Source organism: Dipodomys merriami, unplaced genomic scaffold (assembly GCF_024711535.1).
Source record: "Dipodomys merriami isolate MVZ:Mamm:240054 unplaced genomic scaffold, mDipMer1.0.p SCAF_203, whole genome shotgun sequence".
NCBI classification, from domain to species: Eukaryota; Metazoa; Chordata; class Mammalia; order Rodentia; family Heteromyidae; genus Dipodomys; species Dipodomys merriami.
The window spans coordinates 2,031,045-2,057,335 of record NW_027203416.1 but is presented as its reverse complement, the minus strand read 5'-3'; the positions used below and the strand labels follow the sequence as shown (position 1 = coordinate 2,057,335).

At 35.1% G+C, this 26,291-nt stretch overlaps 1 long non-coding RNA gene and 1 pseudogene across 1 annotated transcript in view; both read left to right on the top strand.

Moving 5' to 3' along the window:
- LOC138833302 (uncharacterized) overlaps positions 1-26,291 on the top strand; it is a 47,695-nt gene that overhangs the window by 6,022 nt on the left and 15,382 nt on the right. The window lies entirely within an intron of this gene.
- On the top strand, positions 11,601-11,700 carry LOC138833309 (U6 spliceosomal RNA; annotated as a pseudogene).

The following is a 26,291-nucleotide window of genomic DNA, read 5'->3' as shown; positions in this document are numbered from 1 at the left end:
CCAAAAATGCAGAGGTTAATTAATAGTTGTGAAAGAAAATAAGGAATAACTCCAGATAGAAGGAATAAATGATAGTAATTAAGGTATACCAGAAACTGTTCTTGAGAACCATTTTTGGTTATTGTAGAACTAATTGTTAGCTAGGCTGTTCCTCATTGCCTTTAGCATTCTAAATCTCTTAGGCTAGCTCTTAATCTCTGTGTGATAAATGTATCTCCTTCTAAGCTATTCTTTCATACCTTATCTCCTTTGCTTTCTAAAAATCTTATTCTTTCTATATTTCTCTATGAACATTTCCTGATACTAAATACACCTATACAGATGGCACAGGATGCTAATGTAAGGGTCCCATAGCTCATCAGTCATTAATGTAACAAAATGGAAAGGAGGACATATTTATTGCTACTTCAATTTTTCTGAATTGCTGCAATATCATTTGGTTAAAATTTCCATTCTTTTTCTACACAGTGTCATTCAGTGCACATAAATGCAACTATCAGCCAGGTGCTGGTGGTTTACTCCTGTAATCCTAGCTACTCAGGATGTTGAGACCAGAGGATTGTGGTTCAAAGCCAGCCTGGTCAGGAAAGTCCACGAGACCCTAACCTTCACTTAACCACCAGAAACCCGGAGGTCATGTTCTAGCTTAGCACCCAGGATCAGAGTTCAAGCCCCACAACCAACAAAAAGGTGAAATATGACTTTAAGTTTCCCCAAAAGGAATGACAAGTTCAATAATCTTCCCAAACAAAAAAATTCCAAAATGATTCAGTGCACCTACTTTTGCTGAGTTATGTTATGGATTCTTTTCTGGACATATGCTCTAAAAACAAATCATTTAACTAGGGATACAGGTGGACCCATTTCAACAATGAGATTTACAAGTCATTATGTCGAAAAACGAACTTTACAACATTGGTGGGGGGGAGGATCGGGTTTGGGGAGGGGGGAATATGGGAAGGGATGGGAAGAGGAAACAAAGAGGAGGCAACAATGATTGATAAGAAATGTACTCGTTATCTTGCCCATGTAATTGTAACTCCTCTATACGTTATGCTCACAATAATAAAGAAAGAAAAAAAACTTGTAAAATATTAGCTTTACAATAAACTTCATCTAATATTTCTCGTTTGAAAAGAGAAGTCTATACAGTTGATGTCACTTGGCTTTCTTACTATCTTAGTTTAAAGCCAAACCAGGCAGGAGAGGCTGTCAAACTCTTATTTGTAATTACACAGCAAAAAAGCCAGAAGTGGAGTTTTGGTTCAAGCAGTAGAGTACTAGCTTTGGGGGTAGGTGAGCAGGAAAGAAAACTGTTCAGGGACAGGGTTCAGCCTCTGGGTTCAAGCCCCAGAACCAACACAAGCTAAACACAAAAGCAAACAAAAAAACAGATATTTCATTGGACCCTCCTTAAAGGAGTATTGGTCTGAGAAATGGCTCCTTTTGCTGATCATACGCACTGGATGCTTTTTTGGAATCCTTATTGCTCTGGAGAACTCAGGACCAAACTAAAGTAATTGATAACTGACTTCTGCAACAAAAGAATCATCTCGGGGTGAAATATCCATCCAAAAAACACTATAAAACATCCATGTCTTTGTTTCATTGCAGTAGAATTTTTTTTGGGGGGATCCAGTCTTGGGCCTGAACTCTGGGCCTGGGCGCTTTACCTCAGCTCTTCAACTCAAGGCTAGCGCTCTACTACGTGAGCCACAGCACCACTTCTGGCTTATTTTTGCTTATGTGGTGCTGAGGAAGTTTACCCAGGGCCTCAGGCATGCAAGGCAAGTGCACTACCACAGAGCCAACTTCCCAGCCCCTGAAGAAGAACATATTTAAAACAACGTTCTTTCTTTTTGTTCTATGCTGGCCATCAAATGGCACATTATATCTTTTTGTAATACTCTCAACTAGAAGTTTACAGAATAATTATATATAAGTAAAAACACACTAGAAAAATTCAGGGACAAAGTTTCCTTCAAGCCTTCAGATTCTCTTCGTTTACAGTATAAAGGAAAGCACATGTTAACTTGAACTTTGTCAATACTCTATGTTCCATTCCTCTACTGGGATCAGTTTCCATATCCAGTAACAGTTACTTCCAGGAACAACCTATGGTGCTGCTTGAGGTATAATGAATGATTTCTGGCTTCACCGAAATAACACAAGAACACATTTGGACCTGATGTAACACGTATTTCAGAGACAACTTAGTAAAGAGAAAATATGAAATTTATATTTCTTATAAATACATTATTCATGAGTATATTGAATTCAAAATTTGTAAATTCTCTGTAAATTAAGGCGAATTTTAAAGAGGAAGAAGGTTCCTAGATCATTTTTTTTGTGAGTATATGTGCTGCACATTATTTCCCAAGTGTACATGAATTTGTTAACTCGTGTTAACTATAGCAATAATAAGAGAAAGAGAAATTCTGTGTTTAAGTATAAAGGTTCAATACACTATAGAAGACTCTACAAATAAGACCACATTGAAACAATAAAGCCAAGTCCAATATGTAGATTTATGAGAGTGATATAGAGAAAGCATTACTCCTACGTGGAACCCGAAGTATGAGGCCACTCCCTTCCTAATCACGCTTGCTAATGACACAACTTTGTAGAAATTAGAATGGAAGAATAATTCTGTTTCCAATGCAAGTCAGATATGGATTTAATAAGGAAAAAATTCCATCTTGAGAGAGCAGGGATTATACTAGCCATCAACTGGTGGATAAGATCACATTTTTTTCTTTCCTTTACTTATATATTTTTTGTTGGTGGTGGTCTTGGCACTTGAATTCTGGGCCTGGGCACTGTCCCTCTGCTATTCCGCTCAAGGCTAATGCTCTACCACTTTATCCACAGTGCGGCTTCCAGTTTTCTTGCAGTAAATTGGAGAAAAGAGTCTCCTGGACTTTCCTACCTGGGCTGGCTTTGAACCCCAATCCTCAGATCTCACCACCACCCAGCTTAAGATCACATTTCTAACCGTGTACATTCAACATATGTAATGTGTATGTTCATTTATCTTTATATGAATTCTTGAGTTAAAAATCTGGGTTACAGCTTAGACTTTACACTCACAAAAATGTTTGTAGTTTAAAAGTTGTTTCTACTGGATAAATGAAACCTAAGTATGTAAAGGAGTCTGGGAAGTTCAGATTGCATCCAGCCTGGGCAGAACAGTGTTTGAGACACTATCTGTAATTAACCAGCCAAAAGCTAGATTGGAAGAATGGCTCAGGTGATGGAATAACAGTCATGAGCAAGAATGATGAATAAGAGCTTGAGGCTTTTGCATACATACATATAAACATACACATACACACAGAGGCACTTATATGTGCACACACATATACACAAATGAAGCAACTCTCAGAATATGTAGAAAAGTTAGAAAATAATAGAAAGTATGTCCTGAGTGAGACTAGAATCAAGTGGTAATTTTTAAAATTAGAAATTAATTTTTAAAATTAAAATACTAAAGTGAACTTTCTTCAAAAAAGTTTGAGAATATTACATAAGTAGGGACCAGAGATAGTAAGAGAGTCAAGTAATCAATATTAAAGGGATAGGATCCATGGAGGAATGAATCAGAGACCCGGCAGGTGCATTTGAAAATGTTCATACCCTGTGTCAAATGTTAGAACATCTTTGAAAATAGTGCATGAACAGTCTGAGAAGTCTAGTGGATAATATCACTGGAAAAGTTCAGAATTGATAGTCTGTATCTAGATTAAATAAACCAAGAAGGGGCTGGGAAGGTGGCTCAGTGGTAGAGTGCTTGCCTTGCATGCATGAAGCCCTGGGTTTGATTGCTCAGCACCACATAAGCAAAAAGAAAAAAGCCAGAAGTGGCTCTGTGGCTCAAGTAGTAGAGCACTAGCCTTGAGCTGAAGAGCTGAGGGACAGCATTCAGGCCCAAATTTCAGGCCCCATTACTGGACCCCAAAATAAATAAACAAACAAACAAACAGATAAAGAAATAAACCAAGAAACTATGGTGGGGCAATGTGATGTAAGCATTGAATTCTAGCACCCAAACTGACAGGAGATTAGAGACTGGAATTACTACTGAGAACTTCGCTGGACCAGGTAGTATAATTTTGTCTTAATGAAACAAACAAAACAAGAAAGGAATACACAGTTGGAAATTTGGGCTAATTTTTTCATTATGTTTTGAGAAGCCAAGTTTTCTATTGAAATACAACTAATCCTCAGTTTTGTTTTATTTTATTTTTTATTTTTTTACTCTCTTTTTTTTTTTTTGGTTCCGGTTGTGGGGCCTGAACTCTGGGCCTGGGCACTGTCCCTCATCTCTAGAGCTCAAGGCTAGCACTCTACCACTTGAGCCACAGCGCCACTTCCAGCTTTTTTTTCTTTTTCCTTATGTTGTGCTGAGGAATTGAACCCAGGGCTTCATGCATTCGAGGCAAGTGCTCTACCACTAAGCCACCTTCCCAGCCCCTCCTCAGTTGTGTTTTAAATGCGCTCTTCATTACAGAACATTCCTAGATGCAAAGTGGTTCATGATTCCCATCCAAAATTTGAAAAAGTAAGTAATCATCATTCTGTTAGATTCCAAGGAAAGGATGAAGGATTACAAAAGCTTAAGCCTGGAGGAATAGCAAAGATTACCTAATGTAGGTCTTTATAGATCTTGCTAAATTGGAGTTTAGACTTCAAAAAATATTTTGGTTTCATTTGTAATTTCATATTCTATAGGATACTACAAAATTCTTTTTAGGTAGAGGGTTTAATTGACAAATTTACAGATGTTTCTTGCATTCTATTTACCTAGCATATTGTTTCAAGCGAGTTATAATTAGAACTCAGTTAATAGATAATTCTAACTTCATGTAGAAAATGATAATGTGAATAATTTAGACAGAGTTGCCAAGAAATTGATGATATTAATTTATAAATTTAGAAAAAGCAATTTTTGAGGCTTTAATATAACATGGTATGAAGAGAATAATTGTGTGACATCTTCTTTCTTCTACCTGTATGTAACCCAGGAAGCAATTTCCTTAATTACGTGCCTTTGTATACAGTGAGAAAAATGCTAGGATTTGGGTTTGTTTTTATTTTTGTTTTTGTTTTATTGCTTTGTCATAGGGCTTGAACTCTGGACCTGGACACTGTGTCTGAGCCTGTTAAGCTCAAGGCTTGTGCCCTACCACTTCAACCTCAGTACCACTTGTGTCTGGCTTTTGCTGAGAAGTTTATTGGAGATAAGAATCTAGGGAACCTTCCTGCCTGGGTGGGCTTTGAACTGTAATCTTCCAATCTTTAGCATCCTGAATATCTATGATAGTAAAAAAGTATAAATATAAATAATATTTGCAAGAATATCAGTGGAGGAAAAATGATGCAACCTAGTATGTTGTGGTGTTCTTTCTGGAACACGGAGGGCACCACATTAGCAAGGTGTAATATTTTTCCCAATACAGATAATCTATTTGTGATGTGAATTAAGGGAATTTTGAGGTGCACCCTACAAGTTGGAAACTGTTGGTCTAGGATGACTTTATGGCATAAATTTTGGGATTGATGTTCATAGAAATAATAGCTTAATCTGATAAAAAAAATTGCTTACTCTTGAAGAATTAATTATAACCGGTGCTTTATAGTTTTATCCTATACCAGAATGTGGCTATTTTTCTGTTCACTTCTCAATCTGTAACACCCCATTGGAAAATGCATCTATTGCAGAATTATATAACACGGAAACAGGAACTATTTTGAATCTCTCAGGTATGGAATGTTGAGAATTTGAAAGTGAGTAGTTATTAGTCATAGGAATTTTGAAGAACACACATATTCTGTCCTCTTAACAACTTATTTACTTTTAAAAGTTATGGGTTTCCATAGAATTAAATGTTTTCCGGTTTTAGTATGAGAAAGTACTAATTTATTCTTTTTTGAAAATATTGGCAAGTATATTGTGAAAAAATTTTCTAGTTGGATAACATTCAAGTTGATGGCCTCTGATAAAGAAGGGGTAATTAATTCAAATTATATGCCAAATAGCACTGAATTTTTAAAAAGTTACTACATAAAGAATAATATTTACTATACCAATACAGTGAAATTTTATTTCATGCAGCTTATTTTTTAAATTTAATTTTAATGTGAAAGTGATGTGGGTTAGCAATTGTAAGGCAGTGAATACATAACTTTTCAAACTTGTTATGCCCTCTCTCATTTTTTCTCACGTTTTTCCTTCACACCCAAACCCCTCACACGTTGTAATGTACATTTCCAACATATTGTCTTTTGAGTATTGCTATTGCATTGGTTTGCTTTTTGTCCTTTATCTCGCCATTTTGTTGTTTCTCTTCCCTTCCCTAATTAAGGTAAATGTATACACAATACACAGGGTACCAAAATCAAACACAGTAGGAGTTATACCATAGGGGAAAAACCCAAGGAAAATAGAAATCACATAGTACATTAAAAACAACAACTGCAAATAAATATCTCTTTCCATATCTTGGAGTTCATTTTGCTCCGCATCAGCTTATACCTTCATATATATGTGTAACAAAGCCACTGGAAAATAATAGTTTCATGGATACTATATCATGAAAACAACATGTTAACTGTTTTTGATGATAAACGTGGAATTAGGATTGGTAAATTTGAGATTCTGATAAAGGAATTTCAAAAGTGTTTTAAAATTATGACAGGTAAATTTTAATTGTTCTAACTTTTAACTTAGCCTATTCAGAAAATTTAAAATTTCCTGGGAAAATAGGCTTTCATGCAAAGAAATCCATGGAGACTTAGCTGAGAGGGAGCAATGTGGGTAAGGTGGCTCATTTTCACAGTAAACAAACAAACCTCTCAAACCTTGCTGTAAATCCTGTATAGGTTCCCATGAGAATTGTCCTTACCCAGGAAATATACTCTTACTGTGTGAAACAAGGTTGTAGTGGAATTTAAATTCAAAGTTTTTTTTAAAATAAGACATCAAAATTTGTGAATTGACCTTTAATTACTAAACAGCAATTCTCTTAAAAAGCTTATTTGGGTCAAAATATTTAGGGAGAAAGTGTCCTGCACAATGAAAGAACGTATTGAGTTTACACTTCTCTGTTTTAATACTTTCCACAATGTCTTTGCACGTGAAGCACTGAAACACAGAAAACATTCTGATTGGATACTTCAATGATATCACATTTCTAAGTAGCTCAAAAATATAATATCCTTATTAACATGAGATAGTGAAAACTTCTCCTATTTCATAAGCCCAAAAGATCGGGGATCAGAAAAGATTCGAGCAAATAGAAAAGGTAAGAAAACACGATATTAGAAGACCTAGCTAAGCGTTTTGGTTTCAGCAATGGAGGGGGCCAAAACTATTCTATATAGTGATATAGATTGTGTTAATCTTTTTGCTACCTAAAGTAATTTTACAGAGCTTATTTGGTTCAGTATAATGCAGAATAAATTGAATGAAGACATGAAAATAAATTCCACCTCCAAATAAAAGAGTTTTCAAAGAGAAACCATGAAGATGTAGCAGTGGGGGAAGCCTTATGGTGCTTCAGCTTCTCTAGAATTGAAGCCAAGAACCTGTGATTAATTGGAAATCAGGCAAGAGCTAAGAAGAGGACATAGAAGTAGGACATAGAAGTATTGTCCTTTGTAACAGACAATATCATCCAAGGAATTGGTGATTTAACTCTATTCTTCTCATACATCTTGTTGAGCAAATACAAGACCAAGAGGAAAATAACCTATTGAAATAATTTTGCAAAGAATAACTTCACTGTTCCTGATATGGTATCTAAGGAGATTCTTACGAGAGAAGATAAAAGTTTTAAGAGAGAAGATAAAAGTGGAGTATTCTTAGGATTCCTCTAAGCATCTTGTTAGCAAAATATCTTTGAGGTTAGAAGTGATTGAACCAAAAAGTGGTGGAATACTTATTTTTGTGGGCACTTTAGACACAAGAAGATTTCAAGGTAAAAAAAAAGAAAAATTATAGCTAAATATTTGTGATTATAGGTTCTTGGACTGGATTTTTGGAGACAAAGTTTTGCATTAGCGTTGGTCCGCATTAACATAGTTGTTGGATTTTCGTGGCAACCAAATGAAAAGGGGAAGTTTAATGGACTCGCTTGAACAAGTAAACAGCATGATAGAAAATAATGGCAAATAATATTTAATGAATTATTTTGAACAATTACTTTGTGAGAACAAAGAAGGAAAGATATAATTCAAAATTACTTGACGTTGTTAAAAGTATGAAAATGGAGTAGTGAGGAGATTGAGAGAAAACAGAGAGGACTGTTTTCTCTCCAGTGGAGAAATAGGTTCTTGATCTTGTTTCTTCCATTCTGTCTTCACAAGCTATCAAGTGTGACTCAGGCCTGGAGTATCCAGTTCCGACAAAGAGCACTCGCAGAAGAAAATATTTGCAGAAGATATAGGTGATTTATAACCTTAGACAATCTTTCTAAATCTGGTCAAAATTCTCCCCTACCCCAAACTGCCCTCTTTGAACAGATTGTTTGCTTTTCCAAAGACTGCCCTTCATTAACTGCTTAAAATTTTGAGAGGTCATATTCATACTCTCTAGAGATTGCTGTTTGGTTGTCATTTTTGTGTGTTGTTTTTTTTAACTGAATTTCAAAAGGTTGTACAAGTGTTTTACAATTAAATATGTCCATCTGATTGTCTAATGCTCCTGGATCAGAGTCACTCCTTCTATCAATGTCAACCAACTCTTTCTCCAAGATTGAATTCAGATTTAGCACTTCCTTCATTACATATGTACATTGAGTATTCTAGCTGTACTTGCCCCGTGTTCCATTTTTCATTCTATTTCTTTATTATTGTTCCTCTCTGGTTTCAATTTCCTGATAGTCATTCTGTTAAACTGCCTGTTAATACTTTGAAACGTTTATATACATTCCATGGAGTTTCACTCCCACATATACTTGAACTGATGTCAGCTTATATTTCCATAATTCATTCATCTGCAATAACAACTAGCAAGACTGGAGATGTGAAGCACTTAGACATGATTTTATATCTTTAGTCAACAAGAAAATTTAAAAATGGCTTAGAATTTATTTCTAACTACCAGTTTTTATAAATTGCTTTGTAAAATGGTGTATGATTATTTTATTTTACATAGGATAATTTTTTCTACTACCTATAAGTTTTGGAAAAAGAAGAAAACTAAAATTTACTACTTAGAGGAATATGATACAAATAAAAGACAGATTTTATTTTTGTCACATTTCTCATTAGTACCCATATTCAAAACTTAAAGTCATATTTCTTACTATGTTAGACAGATAGGGAAAATATAAAACAACACATGATAAGGCAACTATTAGTGACTTTTTAAAATGTACCTTCTTATGTGATAAAATTTACTTTATTAGCTAATATTTGGGTTTGAAATATGGGAGGCTGATCTATTTAACACATTTCTGGAAGGCACCTACTGAACAACACAAATGGTGGGGAGTACTATTTCTACACTTTGATGAATGGTTGAACTTGTTTGCTATTGGTGCTGGGTATGTAAATCAACTCTATTGTAACTAGCTCCCTACACTTGAAATCCTGGTAATGTCACTATCATCTACTTGTCAAGTGCTATTTTGGCAAATGTGATTTTAAATAGTTTATTTGAAAATGAATATACTTTCAGGAGATTAAATATAGGTTATCTTTGGTTTGAGAATGACAACATTTTTTTATACTACAGAACCTCATTTTACTGAAGTACCAGTGTTTTGAAGCACTAAGGATCTTCTCAATTAATGTTTTTCTAAATTATATTTGACCTCTAAATCAAGTATTCCTAGCCTTGTTAGGCCACTTATGGATCTATCATTACAGAATCTATTTTTTGGCTGCACTAAAATCTTTCATTAATCATTAGGAGAGGGGTATTAAAAATAATCTTGTTCATTTGTAATTTTGTTGACTCATATGGGCTGATCATCTGTAAATTGAAAGTTTGAATTATAGTACTTTCTCTCAGATTTTGTGATCTCATCTTTCATTTTAACTTGCCTTGCATTTCACAATTGAATTCTGCTAATTCTTGTAAGGAAGTGGGGTCCTGAAATATTATAGGAAATGAGAAATTGAGATGTCTTCAATTATTTTCTGTTGGCATGTTGCATGGGCCTATGTGAGAAGTCTTGCCCTTGTTATCTGATGATACAGATAACTAGGAACTGGTATCCTCGGATCCGTGGGTCCTTCAGAAAAATAATAGATTTTAGACATCATATCAGCAAAATTTGGGTATAATCTGTAAGAATGCTTCAGAAATATGGAGAAAAACACTTTGGGACCAGCGAGTTAAAACAATAAACAGAGCATCAGAGTAAAATCCGTTATAGATTAGCAGAAAACAATATTGTTATTTTACCATGTGATTTCAGAAGATCACGAACACAAAGAACGTATCACAAGTTTATACCGAAGATATTGCATTGATACTTTTTATATTCTAATATATATCCTAAATCTAATTATTTATATTCCATTCTATTTATCAGAATAAGTGTCAATATATTTGTCAAATTATCAATTCTAGTAATATTCATTGTGTGAAATTTAAAATCAGCACATACTTTATATTTATAAATATAAAATATATAAGTATATATAATATAAAAATTGTTTTGCATTGTTGTGTTGTGGTTAGGGAATCAAAGGCAACTCTATTTTAAAGTTTTCTTCCATTATCTCCACCTCAGTGTTTGGTAGAGTTAGACTTAAAGCTTTACCATTTGTAGATTTACAGCCTAGAGGCAAGAGGAAACACTGTGATTAAAACATTACCAATTTAAGGGCTAATTTCAAGGAGAAACATATGGACTTTTCCAGGAGCTATGGAAATATTTGGTGATAGAGAGTCAGTAGTGTAAGTTCCTGCCTGGTTGGATGATAGACAGGCCAGGACACTAGGTAATCATGCATATGAAAATTTTTTCACCTTCTTGGCTTTAGCTACTTTTGAAATGATAAGTATAATAAACAATTATATTTTGATAAAATACCTTCTATTCTGAACAATTCTGTCTGAACTGTTCATCTCTCTATGATCCCTTGTAACTAAGATTAATTTTGTTCCAGTAAGACAATCTATGCTGTCAGGGTGAGATATTCTGGTTGGTCTGTTCCTACAAGGAAGAAGGGTAAAGGTTCAGGTAGACATTTGTCCCAGCAAGACCTAATTTGGGAAATTTTAAGCTGCAGAAGTTTAGAAGTAGCTCTCAAGCAAGGCTTACTTTGAATCAATTAGCTCTACAAAGCTAACTCAGTTGATAAATAAGTACTTGAAAAGCCATCACCTTTGGACTTAGCTTTAAAGGCTTCAAAGTATGATCAAATTTAAAATGAAAACGACAAAATAGTCATTGACAAAAAAATTGTAAATATGAGCAATCGACCAAATGATATAAGCTTTTCCACTATACACAGAATTTTAGAGAAATAAGATCAATCGCAATTTAAGGAACAATAAGTGTTCCTTGTTACAAATAGGCAACCATGGATATATGCCTGTATAAAGATTGCATCATTAAGTATTTAAATTTAGAGGGTACTTCATGCTTCAGCAGCAGGTCTACCCAAATTACAATAACACAGAGATGAACATGGCACTTGCACAAGGATTATATGAAAATTTGTGAAGTATTCTATAGTTGTCATTCTTCTGATGCAAGAAATATAAAAACAGTTATTAAAAAGTTGATTACAAAAATACAAGTGTAACAATACATGTAATTCATAGAATTAAAGGTTAGTTTGACATCAGTATATTAAATCTTCACCTTAGAAAGGCCTTTACATTGCATAACCATTACAAAACTGAAATTAGACAACATTGTCATGTTATCCCAAAGAAATAAAATAATATAAGGACCTAGGATAAAAAGGAATTTTAAACTTCTTCTATATGGAATGCAATCTGAAAGGACACATTTATTAATGAAACTATACATTATATAAAAATGTAGAATTCAAAGTATTATATCTAGGAGCGAATGAAATAGATTATGGATATTGTACAAACATAGATATACTTGTTTCCCAAAAGCACCATTTCAACAGATAAGTTAAAATTATTTCTGATAAAAAAATCACAATCTCTGCAGAAATCATTATAGATGTATACAAAAAACTCTTGAATGCATTTTGACATCAGAGTCAGGCAATTCACTTGGAAGAATACCATGGAATCCATGAATTTTAAAAGTAAGATATTGCTGTTGCTTTTTATTGTGAAAAAATGTGTAGGGCCACAGAGGATGGACTGGCATTTTTGAAATTTAATAAACTTAACCAAACCATTACGACTTATGAGAACAATTTGTACAGCCTTCCACAACTTCAAAGAGGTAGTGATACATACTTTTCCTTTTGGCAATATTAAATGCAGTTTCTTCCAAGCTGATCTTCAAACCTGGTTTGATATAATGGTTCAACAGAGTATCATTTCGATTTATATTCCCAGCAGCAACATGCAAGGAGGACCAGAGGCCTTTAATTTGGGGATTGGTATCTGCCACTCTGGTATTATTCCACATATAAGCACTGTGCAGGGGTGTCAGCCATTCAGAGTTATTGCATGAATATCTGCCTTGAGCTACCAACTCATGGACAATGTCTAAATGTCCATTCTAGGCTTCCATATGAAGAGGGCTATGCTCATCCTCATCCCTAGTATTCATCTGGGTGGCCTTTTTGGAAAGTAGTCTTCACACCATAGTAAGAAATTTGCTTGGATCCTACTCCATTTTTTTTCTTGAAATTGATACCATTCCTCACTTTTTCATCTTGTTCCTTGTCTGAACATGAGGACCCTTGGTGTCTTCATGTGCAGCTTATTCTAGGAATGAGAAAATAGGAAACAATGCCTTCTTTGTAAATGATTTGGGAAATATCATGTTATAGTGTAAGAGAACTCACTATTCAACATATGGGCTTTAAGAGCTTTCTAGTAGCTTTCTAATGTTGGTATCCAACATTAGAAAAAATGTATAATGCAGTAGTAAAATAGAAGTCCTTGGTATGACTACCTAAATTCTTGTTTTTTTATGTTTTTTTATTTTTATTTTTTTTAATTTAATTTAATTTTATTTGGGAACATACTGTACAGAGGGGCTACAATTACATGGGCAGGATAATGCATACATTTCTTACCAAGCATTGCAGCCTCCTGCTTTGTTTACCCTTCACCTCCCTTCCCAGCCTCCCCCCTCCCCCCACCCAATTATACCCCCCTCCCCCCCCACACCGACATTGTAAAGTTGGTTTTGACATGACATTTTGTACTTCTCATTGTTGCAACAGGTCCACCTGAATCCTTAAACGACTTGTTTGTCCCCATCTCCTCCACATGTTATACTGACATCAAATATAGTGAAAGCGGGGGTTACACTGTGGGGGTGGGACATACAAAGCAACAAAGAAATAATCTTATAAAAGACAGTTGTTTTCATCTAAAAATAGGCCTGTCTATTGCATTCAAGTTATTTTGATTATTGAAGATGCTTAATGAGAAGTCAAAATGTATTAATAGTCCTTTACTATCAATTAAATTTCACTTTTTCTTCTTGGAAAATATAATGATCAAAGCAATAGTTCAGAATCAGCAAGCAATAGTTCTGATTCATGCTTCAAGTGCAAGTGAATCACCAGTAAGTAGTCCTCGATTCCATTTTCCACAAAGTTTTGTCACAGATACATTCTGCCTGCCTTCTGTAGCTGCTTTCCTAGCCTGGACCTATTCCTTCATTGTACAGGAAAAATGTGATTCAACTGATTTCAGTCAGATCTGTTAGTAGAATTATCAAGTATTTAGATTCTTTTTTTAAATTAGTTGTGGGGCCTGAGCTCGGCCTGGGCACTCTCCTTTAGCTCTTCAAATCAAGGCAAGCGCTCTACAACTTGAGCCACAGAACCACTTCTGGATTTTTCTGTTTATGTGGTGCTGTTCTGGGAAATGGCAGAGCAGAAAGTGAAATGATGAAACTAAAAATATAAAAGCAAAATAAATTAGGATAATTATGGAGCAACCATATTGTCTATGAGAACCATGAAAGAGAAAGAGGAAAAGAGATACATATGTGAAATGACATAGCTAGCCACAAAATCCATGCATCTAATCAATTTACAGAGCAAACAATTTTTTTTTATTTTTTAAAAGAGATGGAAATAGAATTTATGTATTTACTTGAAATTAGTAAATACATTTTTAGTCGCCTATGTAAAGAGACATAGCTTTGACCAAATTACAGGCAAGAACCTTAATACTTGGGCTGGGAAGGTGGTTCAGTGGTAGAGTGCTTATCTTACAGCTTACTACAGTGTGGAGAGTACTTTCCAAAAGGGCCACTTATATGAATACTAGGGATGAGGATGAGTATACCCCTCTTCATCATGAAGCCTAGAGTGGACACCTAGACATTGCCCATGAGTTGGTATCTCAAGGCAGATATTCATGCAATAACTGTGAATGGCTGGACACCGCTGCACAGTGCTTATATGTGGAACATATTGCAACAGCACACACACACACACACACAAACACACACACACACACACACACACACACACACACACACATGCACATATACACACACAACATCAGGTTTCTTCTTAAGTATTTTTTGTGTATGGTCTTAAGAAGAAATTTACATTACTAACTTGAATTTCTTACAGGACAATATCATCACTGTACATCTTGCTTCTATGCTCTCAGTTTTAAATTACTATCTAAGTATGTGCATTACATATGTACAGGAAAAATTAAGATCCACACGGGTGGTTCAGGTCTTTAATCCTACCTAATCAGAAAGATGAAATCTGATGACTGTGCTTTGAAACCAGACAAAAAAGTTCATTAGATTCTGGTTTGAAAGTAACCAGCAAAAGCTAGAAATGGACCTGTAGTATAAGCAGTAAAATGCTAGCATTGAGAAAACTAAAACAAAAACATAACAAATTCTGGGACAGAGCCAAGCCTTGAGTTCAAGCTCCAGTATTGGCACCAAACTAGTGAATGATGAATAAATGAATGAACTAAAAATAAATTAAGTGGTCACATGTGGAGAGACAGGTAAAATGTAACAACCGTGGTGATTAGATTATGTATTATTTTGTAATAAGTCAAATTATCATTTTTCTAATCACTAATATTTTAATTGAACTTTTATGTACAATAAACCCTGAATTTGGCATTCATGTATATGTGTGTGTACATGTGCACACATGTGTGTGTGTGTGTGTGTGTGTGTGTGTGTGCGGTTGCAATGTTGCTTGCCAATGTGGACAGTGAGGCTGAAAAGAGCTATGTTGCAATATTGTTATTTATCAGTGTTCCATCCTGTCATTTCAGTGGAACCACCCTTCTGTACATTTTATTTGTAAAATAATAACATCATCATAATCAAATCATTTGCACCATTAAGTTAGATAAAAGAGATCACTTTAAGCTCTTAGTATATGCTAGGAAAGAAAATACACATATAATTATGTAGTAAGTCATTGCTGTAATATGACTCTCAGTACAAAATATGTATTTGACCTCTTAAATTGGATATACTTTTAAGATATACTCATAGAGTAATTTTGACCAACTTGACCAAACAGTTATTACTCTCCAGTTATTCCTGTGAAACTCAAGGTGGATAAACTCTTTCCGGATTTCTGTTGAAAATAACTTTCTTTGTAAGTTTGAATCTATTCACACTAAGATAATAAACCCCGTATTTTTTAGGTTTGAATATCCCATCATATTTACTGAAAATCAGTATTGTGGATATGTTTGTTAGATATACATTGCAAAAACAAACAAAAAGCATGTGTCACCTCCAGATTGTGGATGCATTTGAAGTTGTATTATACATACAAAGGTTTCTTCATTAATAGTACTTTTGTGGGAGTAACTATCACAACTTTAACAAATAAGGCTTTTTGAATATCCTTTCCAATATAAATAACATCACAGAGCGAGTCTTGCAATTTCTGAAAACCCTTTGAATATTTTAGTGTTATTTCAGTTCATTGACTATACAGCTAAAGACATTTCTGAAATAAACATTGTTAAAATCTGAAAATGTAAGTGGGTATATAGGCTTTTTATGCATCATTTTATGAAAAGCCAGTTTTTATGAAAATAAAAGATATAGAATAAAAGAATGGAAGTGAATTGGCTGGGATAATTATTAGTATAAATTTATTTTCTATTAGCAAAGTCCTTTGAATGTATATGATGAAGTTAAATTATGTCTTTCGTTACACTATGCTTCAGTTATTTTTAGAATCTTTGTAGTTACGAGAGTGAATTTGTAGTATAAATAAATGTCTTTGAATATGATTAGGATTAACCTTGTGTTTTGTTTCCTACTCCCAAGAAAATGAATTATTTTCAAGTGTTAACAGTTTACAATTGAATCTTCAGTATCATAAGAAATTTTGAACAAATATAGTAGTATTGATATCTTTTTTTCGGGGGTGGGGGAGTCTGGTAGTGGGGCCTGAACTCTGGGCCTGGGCGCTGTCCCTCAGCTCTTCAGTTCAAGGCTAGCGGTCTTCCACTTGAGCCACAGCACCACTTGCGTTTTTTTTCTTTTTGCTTATGTGGTGCTGCGGAATCGAACCCAGGGCTTCATGCATGCAAGGCAAGCACTCTACCACTGAGCCACCTTCCCAGCCCTTAATGTCTTTTTAAACCAATTGTATTCACAAGTTGGAGAGGCTTTAATTCATGCTTAGGCCTTCTTGTCTATGATTTTTTATCCCCTCATTCCTAACATTAATAATAGGTCAGACTGCATTTTTGGGTACATGAAAGGCAAATTATTTATCTGGGGTCAAAGGTGATTTTTATATCAGTGTTGCTTTAATAGCATTTTAAAGTAGTACCTTTGTCTCAAAATGTTGGGTATAAAAAACTATCAAAATACTTCTAATGGTAAACAACTTACTTGAGCTACAATGTGGAAATGATTGGTCCAGAAGACCTGCAGTCTGTTTCCATCAGGAATTGGGGAGGTCATTCTTTCAGTAAGACAGTGTTAAACAGAGTTAGGCTCCCCAGGCAGTGCAGTGTTGAGTGAAGGGATAGAATATGATTTCTGCTATTTTGACCTAGAAATCAAGAATGTTATATTTTAGCAGTTCCTTTCACCAGGGAGGTATACATTGATTCTGAACTTCAAGTTTTCATATTACAGTTCCCTATTTTCTAACAAAGATAAAACGTAATATTATGAGTGTACACAAAAATTCTAGGAATTTTTCCTAGAATTTTAGTCATAAAATAGAATGAGGTTAATTGATACAGTCGGGGATGGACCTCAGGCTAACACTTACATGTGTGCAATGTTGTACTAGTAATTACAACGCTGAAGACTTCAATATCATCATCAGAGAATTAAAAATGTAAGTAGTTCCACTTTATGGAATTATTCTGAGGATTAAATTAGATACCATAGGTAAAGTACTTGGAAAAATAATCAATTAGCATTTGGCACATTCTACCTGTTATTTTATCATGTGGTGAATTCTAACATTTTTACTGTGATTTTTATTGTGTCTCTTTCTGATGTGCAATGTGATGTATTGATATTCATTGCATTGATCATTTTTCTGTCACTATGAGGAAAATACCTGCAAAGAAAATTTCTGAGGAGGAAACTATTATATTGACTCATGGTTTAAGAGAACACAGTTTAAGATCAGATGTCTCCATTCTTTTTAATTATATTTTCATTATGTTAACTAGTTGTACAAGGGAATTTCCATTAAATAAATCATGATTTAAGTGTAATGGATCTTTATATAACCTTTCCCTATACTTTTTTCTTTTTTATTTCTTTTTTATTTTATTTTATTTTTTTGTGAACATACTGTACAGAGGAGTTACAATTACATGGGCAAGATAAGGAGTACATTTCTTATCAAGCATTGCAGCCTCCTCCTTTGTTTACCTTTCACATCCGTTCCCAGCCTCCCCCCGCCCCCTCATCCAATACTCCCCCCCACCAAAGTTGATTGAAATTAATAGCAATTATCCATTTTGTTAAAGTAGAGATGGTTTTCCCAAACTGATTCTCACAATTCATCTTCCATTCAACAAGTAGTAACGTGTAAAAATTCCCTTTGTTTTGCTCCTTATTAAATTTGTTTCCATTTTATTTTATAATGAAGGATGATTTCATAAATCTACTGTAGATGCAAAAATATGTCAATGTATTTCTAACTGTATGCATTGATCTATATATACACATATATTACACAGGTTACAATGATAATTTATAACTTCTGTAACTATACAATTTACTGAATTATTAAAAACGTCAACGGCTCATGCCTGGAATCCTGGTTACTCAGGAGGCTAAGATCATGGTTTGAAGCCATCCTGGGCAGGAAAGTCCATGAGCCTCTTATCTCAAAACAACCAACAGAAAATCAGAATTGGAACTGTGGCTCAAAGTATTAGAGAAGTATCCTTGAGAGAAAAAGCTCAAGGACATCACCCAGGCTCTTAGTTCAAGAACTACAATCTACCCAAAAATTCTAATTTACACCTCTGTAAGTAGAGTATTTCCATCACCCAAATGTACATCCATGCTCATTTGCAAGGTAACTCTGTTTTGTCTCAAGTACCACAAAATATTATCACTAAAGTAGATTGGAACATGGGTTCATTCTATCTCTCTAATGGATTTTTCTCCACTCAAATACTCAAGTATTACAATTGTTCTAATTATTTAAATCATAGCTTTTTTTTACCCCTAATACTAGAGTTTGATTGAGTGTTTTGTGCCCCTTAAATGGATGTTCTTACCATTTTGTCATGCCCCCAGCCCTAAGTTATCCTGATTATTTTTCAGCTAGAAACTTGCTTCCTACTTGTGTATGAACTTGGTCTCAGTGCACTTCATGTTATTCTTCCTGGAATTTAGAATAACAGGTGCATGGCATTGTGTACAGAACTTTCTGTTCAGTCTGGGCTTTAGCCACTATCCTCCCAACTGCACTCCCATATAGTCACGAATTTCATAAGCTTGTCATAGCTGATTTAAATCTTTCATTTCCTGCAGGTTCTTGAGTACTGAATTAATTTTTGTTTTCTTGGGTTGTTTTGTTTCATTTGAATCTATGTGTTGAGTTGTTCCTCACTTTTCCTTTTGTTTCTTTCCCTCAAGTTCTTACTTAAAGTGCTAAGAAACCAATGCTTCTTTTTCAAGATAGTCAGGGTGAACATTATTTATTCCAAAGCAATTTCAGTATCTATGAATGGTATACACATGCTAAGCGCAGACTTTGGCATACACAGAGAGATCATGAAATATATGAAGAAAATAAAACTACAGATGAATGCCAGGAGGAGAATAAGCTATTATTAATTGTTTGACAGAGGTTTCTGTTCTAGTAAAAGAAATATATTGCTTGATGCAGAATTTCAAAAAACCATATTGCTAGGAGGAACCTAAACAATCATCTAATACTATAGACTTGAGAGTGATGAATTGACTTCCTGAATAATTTACTTTTGGGACAAATAAAAGCAGGCTTCCAAAAAGAGAGTAGATTTTAGAGAAACATGATGAATTTTATGTAAATAGGTCCTTAGCTGATTTTGTTAATTTGTGAACTAATACAGGGAAATAAAGTACAGCAAGGTAAAAAAATAAATAACTTCACATTGAAATATTCATTTGTGTTTGTATATGTGTGCATGCATGTACAAGTACACACACGAACATGTGCATATGCTCATGCTTGCATTCATCATTCTTGAGGCTTGATAGTCCCTGGGAACTATTCCTCACCTTTTGTGCCCAAGGATAGTGGTCTACTACTTCAGCCACTGCTACAATTCTGTTGTGTGTTTTTTTTTAGATAATCGCTTGTATTTTCATGATTGAACAGTGGTCTTCAGATCTCAGACTCCCGAGTAGGTAGCTAAGCTTATTCAGCCTCTGAGTAGCTAGTTAAAATTCTACCTATCCTCTGTGCTTCACTGCTCTTTTATTCTTTTCCTGAGGTATTCACAAGCCTAAGTTATATATATATATATGTCTACTTGCTTTAAAAATATTCTTACTGCTTGGCACCAGGGTATCACATGTGTACTCTTAACTACTTAGGTGGTTTGAGGACAGAACCCAGGCCAAAATTTAGTGGACTTATTTCTCAATCTATAGCTGGGTGAATTGGATCATTTCCATCATCCTGCGCTATCTAGAAACTAAGATTGGAAGGACTGAGGATCCAGGCCAGGCAAAGTAGCAAGCTAGAAAAGTTGGTGTGCAACTCTGATGCCATTGATGATGGGAAGGCTAAAAGGACAGATCAGGTGCATGTTCTTGTGGAAAGGGAACTACTATCCTAAAATTAACCACAGATATGATGCCGGCCTGCAAGAACAATATACCCCAAGTTGAAATCCCCACATTTTCCACAACCAAAATAAGTATATACATTAACATCCAAAATCTTAATAAATCTGTTCTTTGTTCTAATATCAGCTTTGATTATCATATGATGTGACAGAATAATTTCTTCATTAAACTTATGATAATTTTAAAAGACCTAGAAAATTCTTTTCACTTATTAAGTGCAAATGAATGGCAAATTGCCTCATTTCTTACATACTTGACTAACACTATAAATTCATCATATGATTATTATTAATGGTAATATATTCTGATTTATTACTTTACTTTGTAACAGTTTTTAAACTTTTTGCTTTTCTGCTGAAGTTGAAGCGTTTAAATAGTATCATCAAAGTATATTTCTTGGATATTTAGGGAATTTTTTACAATGTTTTTCACCAATGGCTTCTAAGAATTCTTAATTGGTATATTATTTGGTTTATTTTTAATTTCAAATTAATTTTATTGTAATGGTAATGTACTCAGTGGTTACAGTTACATAAATGAGGTAATGAGTACATTTCTTCGGGAAGGAACATTGTTATATATTCCAACGATATTTTTTTACACTCAAAACAAGAACTATTGATGCTTTTGCTGTTGCCATTGATCAATGGGTACTTTTGCTGTTTTTGTTCATTTTTATTATAAAATTGATATACAGAGAATTTACACTTAATTAATTCAACTAAAGAGTATACTTCATTTTCTTTACTTTTTGGGGGGGGGCGGGGTCCGGTTGTGGGGCCTGAAGTCTGGGCCTGGGCCCTGTCCCTCAGCTCTTCAGCTCAAGGCTAGCGCTTGAGCCACTTGAGCCACATCACCACTTCCGGCTTTTTTCTTTTTTCTTTTGTGGTGCTGAGGAATCGAACCCAGGGCCTCATGCTTGCAAGGCAAGGGCTCTACAACTGAGCTACCTTCCCAGCCCCTACTTCATTTTATTTTCTAAATTTCAAATTTTGAGCTTAAATATTTCTTTTTCTTTCTTTAGAGTAATTCTTTTTTCAAAGTTTAGGATCAGTTAATTTAATTTTGCATGATTTTTACCCATGTAAATTATTCAGACACATATATTTTGCTTTTATAATATTTAACATGTGGCTATTTAAAAATTAATTTCTTAATTTTACATGGTTAGTGAATCTAAATACATTTATTTTCTTATAGTATAAAAATATTTGTGCAGGTAACAAATACTTACAGTATTTTCAAGAAGCACATACTTTACTAAGAAAGGCTTCATTACTTGGTCACTTTTTGGAAGTACGTTTACTTTGAATTAAAAAAAAAAAGCTTTGAGCTCGGCATGGTGATTTGTGACATCCATTTTCCAGCTATGGTGGGATGTGTAAATAGAGTTTGTAATTCGGGAGAGACTGGTAAACTATGAGGCCTTAGAATAAAAATATTCAGAGTGAAATAATTATGGATATAACCATCCCTAGCGTTATATACAGCACCTCGCTATCATATTCTAAATCTTGAGTTAAAACACCAGTAATATCAATCATTTGTTAAAATAAAAGGACACATGTTTCAAATGTTTATTGTTTAAAACTTATTTGCAAAAGTTCTCATGTCTTCTATTAATTCTCAATTTACTTAATCTATTAAAATCCAAGTATATTGTGACTATTTTCTTTCTACCAAACTTTTAAATACTACGAGCAATATTATTATTTCATATATTAACATACTTTTACTGTTTGTGATAATTTCCTCCGTTTAATATGATAATATCAATATTGCAAATATGTGTAGGTGGTGTGTGTGTGTGTGTGTTTATGTGGTTTTTGTGTGTTTGTGTGTGTGCTTTCTGTGTACTTTGTAATGCTTGGGAGTTCACACCGTTGCTTCACATATGCAAAGCCAATGGTTTACCACTGAGCTATACTGTCTAGTTATAATCCAAATAGTGTTTTAAACCATGACTTTCATTCCTAGTATGCTTTTTCAAAATTATATATAATAACATGTCATCCATATTCTATCCACGCTAGCAATTTTTATTGTAATTTAGAATATTTCCACTTCCAAACTGTTGTGTGTGTTATTGATAAAGGTTTAACTTTGCTTCTTTTCTCTCTTCATTCCTTCTCCCTTTAGAGTTTAACTATTCTCTCTCTTATTTCTTTGAAAATTATCATATTCCTATTACAACATGTATATACAATGCTTTAATTTCTATTTTAATTTTTCCCATTTCCACTGATTTTAGTACAAGCTATTAGATGGATTGAAAAGAAACTTGTCTCAGGACACTTTATTTTTCTCCTTCTCTACTCTGAAGTCTTTCTAGTTTTTGAAACACAATAGCAATCACATATAGCTCCTACGTGGTCCATCATTTTTTCCCCTCTCACTTTCCTCTGTTGTACAGCTCAAGTTGTTATCATTCAGCTTTGTTATGCTACAGTTTTATCTAAATCTTAACTAATTCCTGAGTTAATTTTAGTTGTTTCAAGTATACTCTGAAGACATTTTTCTATATATAATATCTGGGATCTTGTGTTTTTTGAAGGTACAAAATATGAGTGACTATCAAACATCTAGATATCTCTGTAGAATATTGGTCCACCTGCTCAATAAACTCCTATGTAAATTCAAGGAATACAGGTCAGTCAGAACAATCTTGTAAAATGGTGTAGCTTCACCCTGCATACTAGCTTTGAATCTTTTTATCATGTTTAGTAGTGGAGGCAACATAGTTCTACTACAACAGCAGACACATAGAAGAATGTAACAGATATGTTAAAAATAAATTCTCAGTTGTATGGTCAATAGATTTTGAAAAATATCCTATGACTTTATGAAATAAAAATAGAATCTTAAATGGGTATATTGGCACTATTGTCTTTCGGGATTTACAGAATGATCTTAGACTACTACCTCAATCCTTTTTTTTTTGTTTCTTTTTTTTTTTTGTCACTCATGGGGCTGGAACTCTGGGATCAGGAGCTGTCTTTGTGCTCTTCAGCTCAATGTGAGCACCCTACTACTTGAGCCACTGCACCACTTCTGGATTTCTATTGGTTTATTACAGATAAGAGTCTCATGGACTTTCCTGCCCAGGCTGGCTTTAAACCGTGGTCCTTAGATCTCAGACTCCTGCCTAGCTAGGATTACAGGAGTAACCTACAGGTGGCTGGCCTACCTCAATCCTTATACAAAAATTTATAATAAAAAAAGATTATCAAACTAAATGTGAGATGTAAAAACCTATAAGAGATAAACGTAAAAATTCATGACATTGTATCAATAAAGGTTTCTAATGGAAATCATTAGTGGCTAAAGAAAGGCAAGCATATACTGGATTATATCAAGTGATAGTATTTCATAATTCAAAGGACACTGTACTCATAATTCAAAGGACACTATAACCGAAGTGAAACATATCCAACAGATAGAGGGTACATATTTGTTAATGCTACAATGTGAATGCTACAATGATTCCGAATCTTAAGTATTATTCTTCCATTCTTGTTTTTACAAATTTGCATGATTAGCTACCATGATTTAGAGCTAGTAGAAGAAAGGGAGTGGCCTCATCCTTCATGTTCCATTTAGGAGTAATGCTTTCTCTATGTCACTCCCATAGGTCTAAATACTGGCCTTGGCTTTATTGTTTCAAAGTTGTCTTATTTGCAGAGTCTTCTACAGTGTATTGAACCATTATACTTAAACATAGAACTTCTCTTTCTCCTATTCCTATTGTTTATCCTTCTGTTAATTTATGTACACTTGGGTAATAATGCACAACACAAACACTGACAAAAAAATGTTTCTGAGAACCTACTTCCCACTTAAAATTGGTCTTAATTTACAGAGCATTTAGGAAATTTGAACTTAATGTACTCCAGGATAATTTTTTTTCATGTTTCTTTTAATTGTGAAAATGGTAGACAGAGGGATTAGAGTTACATAAGTAAGTTAGTGAGTACATTATCTAACGAACATTGTTACCTCCTCTTTTGTTTTTCCCTGCCATCCCTTTTCTCCCCACCGCCCCAACTCTCACCTTTCATTCCCAACTAGTAAAGTTCATTTTCAACATAGTGTCTTGTTCATCTCATTGTAACAATGGGTCATACTGTGTACTTCTTTCAGCATTTTATTTCCCTTCCCCTCCCCACATTAGAAATTTGTATATGCAAGTTGGAGCTCACAGACCTCAAATACAGTGGAAACGGGTTATACCATGGAGGAAGAAAATAGAAGAGAAACAAAAAATCACATAATATATGGTAGATTGGCAGTTAGGGTGGCTTTGCTAGGGCATGTTAGCTTGGTGAGGAGAGGAAGAAGTCTCGAGTCCCACCCAAACAGAAAATGAAAAATGAGACAACCAATGGCTGAAGAATTTCAAGAACAAAGGCAGGGACTTATAGGTAACCTCTAGGGGCAGTGAGGGCAGCAAGGCTGGGCCTGTGGTTGTCATGCCTCTCTCGATGCCTTTGGAAGTGAGGGCCAGCTCTGCTGTGGGCTAGGCTTGGCTCTTGCCTTGAAGCAGGCACCAGGCAGGAATTGTCAGCACAGCTTCAGCCTGCCCCAAGGAGGTGGCCTGTTGTGGGTGCTGTAGCCTGGGCAGCTGCTAGGATGCTATACTCAGCAGGGCAGAGGAAGCATGGCTGGTAGGCTCTGCTCCAGCCCAGCCAAGCTCAGGGCCACTTTGGAAGTTCCAGCTCTGGATCAGGACCAGGAACTGCTCCCCAGACAAGTAGGGCCTCTGGGGACCTGTGCAGTGGCCACTACGTGTGGGTTGTGAACCTCCTTAGAATGACCGAGGAGTTTCAATGGAGAGGTGCATTTGCTTCTGTGCCTCTCACATCTTCTGGATTCCTGCTCTCCTCCTGCCTCCTGCCATGTGCAACTAAAGGAGTCAATTTCTCCAAGCCACTGAGAGGCCATCCCGGAGATGTTCACAGGGCTTTCCAGGCTGCTTCACCATGCATGCAGGGCTCACAGGGTGCCACCCTCCAGGCAAAGTTTACCACCATTTCAGCTTGGCTACCCCTGCCTAGAGGATCACAAACTGCTTTCTTACACATAAATCCAGGGGTACACAAGGCTGTCCTGCAGTCTAAGGCATCCTTTCCTTCCTCCTGCTCAGGTGTGGAGCAACTGTGGAGCCAACTGCAACATCATGATTGATTATCTAAAAAGAAGAGGAAAAAAGCTTCATTTTTCCAGATACAGCTGCCCCTGGGGTTCTCTGTGTACACTAGCCTTGTGCTTAGATAAGGATCCCCAAAGACCACCATGGAGCCAGTTCTCATGTGACCACATTAGAGTCATTTATTGCAAGGTCGAGCCTGGACTCACAACTGTCACCATTGCAGTGGGTCAGAGTTGAGATCCCCGACCCTTCTGTTAACTGGGTAATCATATAAAAATCTTATGGGCTAGCGAGTGCAGGCTAAGCAAAAAGAAATAATTTGTGGAGGAGAAGGGGAAAAAAAACAAATCGTTTAAATAAGGATACAGGTGGACCCATTGCAACAATGAGATGTACAAGTTCTTATGGAGAAAAACAAACTTTACAACTTTGGTGAGGGGAAGTGGGGAGCAGGATTCGATGGGGGGGCGGGGGGGACAATGGGAAGGGATGGGAGGGGGAAACAAAGGAGGAGGTTACAATGCTTGATAAGAAATGTACTCATTATCTTGCCCATGTAACTGTAGCTCCTCTGTACAGTATTTTCACAATAAAAAAGTAAAAAAAAAACATTAAAAATTAAAAATAATCTGTAGCTTTAGGTACTTCCTGTCATCCGCTGATGGCTGTTGCTAGGGGAGTTATAGGCAGAACTTTATTGTGACATTTCACGGTTTTTCCAGGAACCTGAG